This window comes from Lactuca saligna, chromosome 6, assembly GCF_052625555.1.
Source record: "Lactuca saligna cultivar CGN05327 chromosome 6, ASM5262555v1, whole genome shotgun sequence".
In the NCBI taxonomy this organism is placed as follows: Eukaryota; Viridiplantae; Streptophyta; class Magnoliopsida; order Asterales; family Asteraceae; genus Lactuca; species Lactuca saligna.
Genome location: NC_136422.1, coordinates 152,462,550 through 152,468,948, shown reverse-complemented (window position 1 = coordinate 152,468,948; position 6,399 = coordinate 152,462,550). Strand labels below are relative to the sequence as shown.

Below are 6,399 nucleotides of genomic sequence, written 5' to 3'. Positions count from 1 at the left end.
TCCAAACTTGGTTTTCTTTCTTGGGCCGGCTCCTCCTTTTGGTAAAAACCTCTTCCTTTTTGTTTATACTTCTCCTCCTTAGCCTTCTTGTACTCATCATAAGGAAGCCATTCTTTCTTGGGTTTTCGCCAATCATCATCATATTTATCACCACTTGATTAGCACACTTGCACCTTCTTATTCACGTTCTCGTCCAAGTCACAATCTCTAGTAAGATGAGGTCCATTACAATTCTCACAACCCACCCGAATAGCATGTATTGTTTGATCCATTTTATCCATCCTCCTATCCATGTTTTTCAACATAGCCATAACTGCTGATAAATCTTCTGAAGTTGCATAAGTTGATCCCCTCGTCACATCATTCCTTAGATTGTGGTATTCTCTAGAATGCTTAGAGAATTATTCAATTAGTTGCTTTATCATCGGGGGTGCTTTCTTGTGAGTGGGCCTTGCGAGTTAAGTAATTGCCTTGTTATAACATTCACTCCATCATAGAAAATGGAGACTTCTTGTTGGCTATTAAGATCATGATGTGGGTAATTCCTTAGTAAACTTTTATACCTCTCCCAAGCCTCATAAAGTGATTCTCCAGCTTGTTGTTCAAAGTTGGCTATGGCTTTCTTTAACTTATATATCTTTGAGGGTGGGCAAAATTGATCAATAAACTCTTCTTTCATCTTGGCCCATGTAGTGATGGATCCGGGGGGAAGTGACTTGAGCCAATCCTTTACAGCACCCTTCAATGTAACCGGAAGCATGCAAAGTAGTTGAGTTCCGCGAGGCACGTTTGGAACATTAAAATAATCAGCTACATCATTGACTTCATCCAAGTGTTTGTAAGCGTCTTTGTGGTCTTTTCCGTAGAAGGGGATCTCTTTGAGTTGAGCAAGTATGTAACCCTTAAGCTCAAAAGTGGCAGTTACGGGAATTGCGTGTTACACAAGTCCTGGGTCGGTATCATCTCGTATCCTCTTCTTCCATTCGCCCATGGGGACTTCATTGATGTTTGCCATGGTGTTGTGCAAGTATCCTTGTTGATCGCTTTCCTCTTCATATTCGGTTTTGTAGTCGTATTCAAATTCGACTTCTTTTGGATTGTCGTCAATATCTTCTAGCTTACTTTCTTAGCTATTTCTACTGCTGGTCTCTCATGGTTTCTTGTTCTTCTTCCCAAAAACCGTCTTCAAGCTAGTCAAAGGTGACTTCTTAGGTGTATTCGAGCTTTCAACGTCCTTGCCTTTGTTTTTCCTCAACGCGGATTCTGGGTCTTCAAAAGGGGGAACCAAGGGAGTGTTGGATCCTCTAGTCATGAAAATCCTGCAACAAAAACAAGAAAAATGCATAAAAAGAACAAAAATGAAACAGGACGAAAATAAAAACTAAACTGCCAATCAGCAGTGGACTCGCCGAGTAGGGTCGACTGCACTCGGCGAGTTCACTATGTAATACTCTAAAATGGATAAAAATTAAATAAAAATGATTAAAAACTAATAATTACTAAAACTTAACCTAATTACTAAATTACTAAAAAAATAACTTTGTGTAAGATAAACTCACACAAAGGATCGATAAAACTAGGAATTAGATTTAATTTTGGAACCGTTCTCCGGCAACGGTGCCAAAAACTTGATGTGTGTGAAATGCACTGGTTTTATTCCTACTCTAAAAATATAAATTTAGCACACAAAGGCAGTGAACCTGTCTTTTAGTGGTATAGTTGAATAAGTAGGGTGTCGAACTCAAGGAACGGAAATTAAACTAATAACTATTTTAACTAAACAAGTAATAAAAGTAAAGGGTTTTCTCTAGTTTTACAAGACTAGAAACTTAAACACACCACCTAACACGTAATTAACTAATCAACTAAGGCAAGTAAAAAAATTCACCAAATTTAATAAAAGGTTTTCTATTTAGGTCCAACCAATTCACTCCTATGGTTAATTTTATGATAAAGTAATAAATTAATTGTTATTGGTTACCAACTATAGTGATTAGATTCGCATTCGCTATCACCAACCCTTAGAAAATTAATCAATTAAAGTAGTGATCAAATGTTTAAACTAATTAATTCCCTAGTTCAATTATTTGGATTAAATAAGACTTGTAATTGGTTAATCAAATTAGTAATTCAACTAACCTCTTGTTTGTTGGTTTCTCAAACAAGCTCACACATTAATTTACCCATTCTCTAATTAATCATAGTTTCATATTCACTAATCCTAGGCATATAATAAAGTGTTCACATAAATCATATGAGGTTAACAATTAAGAGATGTTCATGCAGCCTAATTGTCTTCTAATTAAAAAAAAATAGTTATGGTTAATGCATAAGGGTCTTTAACAAACTTAATTTAATAAAATCATCAATAATCAATTAACCAAAGTATGAATCAAACCATAGGAGTAATTTGGTCTTTCCTAAACAGAAACTACGAAAATTTAGCTCATGATTATAGTAAAAGAGAAGCTAAAAATAAATTTAGTTAATCTAAACATGATTCACTTCTAAGAATAAGTGGAAAATTTAACCTAATTCGCCTTGAGTCTTCTAAAGATCAAAGATTAGGGTTCTTCAGGTCTCCAAGGTTTTCCTCAGTCGCAATTATTCTCCAGAGAAGCCAAAAAAACTCTTCAATTCGGAATTAGATCTCCTATTTATAATTTTCTCAAAACAGGGGCAACTCAGCGAGTAGGTATCCAACTCGCCGAGTTCCTTTGAGAAATACGTGTACGGAAAGGATTCTGGACATTACTTCGCGAACATTCATTGGAACTCGCCGAGTAGCTTATGGAGTCGCCGAGTAGCTCCAGGTTTGTTCTTCTTTCTTCATTCTCCAGCTTCTGATTGCTTCTCCTTCTTCCTTTTTGCTTCCAAGCACGTCTTCTTGACTGAATATATAAATTAGACATTATTAAGTACCTTTTGTCCATATTATGCAAATAATTAGCTAATAATTGATAAAAATCTATACTAAACATATGGCTAAATATGCACATATCAATAGTTATTTTCATCTTACACATAGATATGAAGTATTTTATATAAATTACTTGTTTTGTGTGCATATTATCTGTATACTTGCTATCTATGCTGGATGAATGATTTTATACATGTTTTAAATGATTTAAACTGTATATGTATTTTATATCTACAAAATGTGTTGGGTTAAACATGGGTAGATGTAATAGTTGTTGTGTGACCAAATAAAATAATGAGAGACCTCGATATAGATGTTATTGATGATTCAGTCATCTAGCAGAGTATAGATGACGACCACAGACTATTCTAGACAGTCCAGTGGAACGCTAGCAAACTCGCAACCTGTAGGTGTTTATTTGAACTGTGTGCTCACCAGCAGTACTCCATCCTCCACATGGTTGCCTTATTTGACATGAATTGTTGAGGAACCACCGAAGCATGTGTTGTCACCCCGATGAAAGTCCTTAGACTAGGTCCTTTCTGTTAGATGTTTTAGGGACGTAAAGTGAGGATAACGGGAACAGGTAATCGGGTTTGGTTGGTTTGATAAAGTTAATAAACTTATTTATTGTGGGTTGAAAACCCTATGTACTCACCAGGTTTCCCAACCTGATCCACTCAGTTTATTTTATATCACAGGTGTTGATATGAAGTCACATTACACTGAGAGATTAAGGAGATATAAATCACTAGTGATAATGAATGTAAGTTCTATTTATGCTTATGTTTCTGTATTGACGATGACATCCCAAATTTTTTAAAATGAATAAAAATACTTTTCTTTGGAAATGATTTGATAACATATTAATCATCTTTTACTCGGAACAAATTCCGCAACATTTTTATTAAAAGAGGTACTATGAATTTTATAAAGCATAAACAAAATCGGTCTTTTCTGGCCGTGAAAATGGGGATGTCACAGTTGAACGGATCTATGGTCTGTTACCGACCAGATCTGGAAACTTTATGTGTTCAGGTTTCTGACCGTTTAATTATGGTATTAGAACTGGCATATAACTTTTCGAAGTGATGGGGAGAATTATACGTCGATCGAAAAAAAAACCCCTTCTCTATCTAAATTCTTGTCACTCTACACCAAACGTCTGACTTGGTATACAGATCGACATGGTGAGCACTCGAAGCAGATTTGGAAGTAGAAACCCACAGCCCGAACCACAAGTGATTGGGAATGCACCAGAGCCAATCACAATGGAAGGGGTACAGGAAATGGTGTACATAATGTTGAATCAACAGATGGAAGAAACAATGCGTTTACTTCAACAAAGTAAGGACGAATTTACGGTGCCAGTACGCCAGGCGCCCACTCTTGAGGAAATCATTTGGGTTGCTAAGACTGTCAAAGAAATGATCAACGATAGGATCACCAACAAGGTTGAAGTTGTCAAGAAGAGGAATTTTGAGGGGTCTTCAAGGTCTAACAAGAACAACATCTTCTCAAAGTCTGGAGGAGGAGGTGACACAAAATGGGGTGACAAGTATGGAAGGAAATACAATGCGAGATGCCCTAAGGAAGTGACATGCTTCAAATGTGGGAATATTGGTCACTATGCCCACAAATGCCCAACTAAGGAAGAAGTTTGCTTTAAGTGTATTGAGGAGGGACACTTCAAGAAAGATTGCCCGATGAGAGCTACAAAGCCAAGTGTACCACTGAAACACTATGGGAGGTGCTTCAAATAAGTGACTTGTTTCAAATGTGGGAAGACTGGGCATTATGCCAATGTTTGTACATCCAACAAGAGGTTATGTTACAAATGCAGGGACAAGGGGCTTATGTCGAAAGATTGCCCGAAGAAAAATGAAGCCACAAATATGCTGCGAAAGCCAAAGGCAAGAGCATTCCAGACGAAGTAGATAACGACACGAGGAATCAAGGATGAGGACTTCATATACAAAGATCGAGTTAGGCAATAGCGATGTGGATAGTTTCATATGATGTAGCCTATTACAGGCATAGTCTAAGGTGAACTTGAACACCTATGTAATTGTTTCAAGGAAAAATATAAAACCTCCGTTTTGCTATCTAATGTGTTAAATTGTTTTGTGATTTTAGGAATTGGGGATTACGAGATAATACTTGGGACGAGTATGAGTAGGTGTGAAAGGTAGTAGATGCATATACAAACGGAAGCAGAGTACTCACGCTTGGATCAGGGAAAGTCACAAGGTTACCAAGAAGCTAGTAATTCATTCCGTTTTATTCAAGTATGTCATTACCATCGTTTTGGTAATGACTAAGAAGATGATTGTTATTTTAACTCTAGTGGTCATATCTGATTGAGCCCGACTACGCTGAGTATGTTATGTGGTTTAGAGAATCAAGTTCAATGTAACATCTGACTTAAGACAGAATATTGAAATAAAAAGCGATTGGTAGAGGTATTGTGAAAAGTTGCTTATATCTAGAAATGCTACCTTTTAAGATGTGGTTAGAACATGAAGGAAGGTATAGTCTGTTCTGGAATTTGACTCTAAAAGACCTAAGTCCAAGCGATGTATCATACGATGAGAGGTCATTAGAACATGACCCATCGGTCTATTATGATAATCGAAGGAAGAAACTTATCTCAATTTTGTTAAAGGAGTCTGCAATAAAGATCGAGATCGCGACATGAAGATCATGATTGGAAGTCTAACATGAGATATAGAGGGGTCCAAGATTTGGCACCGCTTGCAGTCAGGAAGTCTTAGAGTTAGATACTCATTCGGAGAAACATGAAAGTTACGGTTATTATTTAGGATGAAGAGATAACGTATGGAGTCATCATGTGAGTCTTGTTTCGTTGATGATTCCGGGACGTAATCATCCTAAGGGGGGATATACTTGTACCGCCCGTAGATCCGGGCTAGTCAATTTAGAGATAATAAGGGTCGAAAACGACTTTTCGACATTTACACATAATTAATACTCTATCAATTTTAACCAGTTTCATGGTTAACTTTATTATATTCTTATAAAATCAGTTATAAATTGCATTTAAAGTCCAAATTTGGTATCTTTAGTTTGTAAAAAATTACATCACATGTTTTTAACTTTATTTTTTATTTTTTATATATACTTTATATATTTTGGTTTTTTAACTTTATTTATCATTATATATATATATATATATATATATATATATATATATATATATATATATATATGATTTATTTTCTTTTTTATATAACTTTATATGTTTTAATATTTTACATTTTCGTTATTTTTTTAGTGTTTTCGTTTTTTTTTTGTGTTATTTTTTGTATTTTTATTTTTATTTTTCATTTTTTTTGTGTTTTTTATGAATTTAATAGCTTTTTGACATTTTTCAAAAAATATAAAATATATTAGAGCATATTACAACTTTAGTGTTTCGGTTTTTTTGGTTTTCTATTTTTCTTTTATTTTGGTAATTT

General features: G+C 35.1%; 1 non-coding gene across 1 annotated transcript; it reads left to right on the top strand.

The window, feature by feature from the left end:
* Positions 1–524: 524 nt before the first annotated feature.
* LOC145003657 (small nucleolar RNA R71) lies at positions 525–631 on the top strand. The gene has a single exon (XR_013662107.1). It is a non-coding gene; the product is annotated as a small nucleolar RNA R71 (small nucleolar RNA).
* Positions 632–6,399: the final 5,768 nt, after the last annotated feature.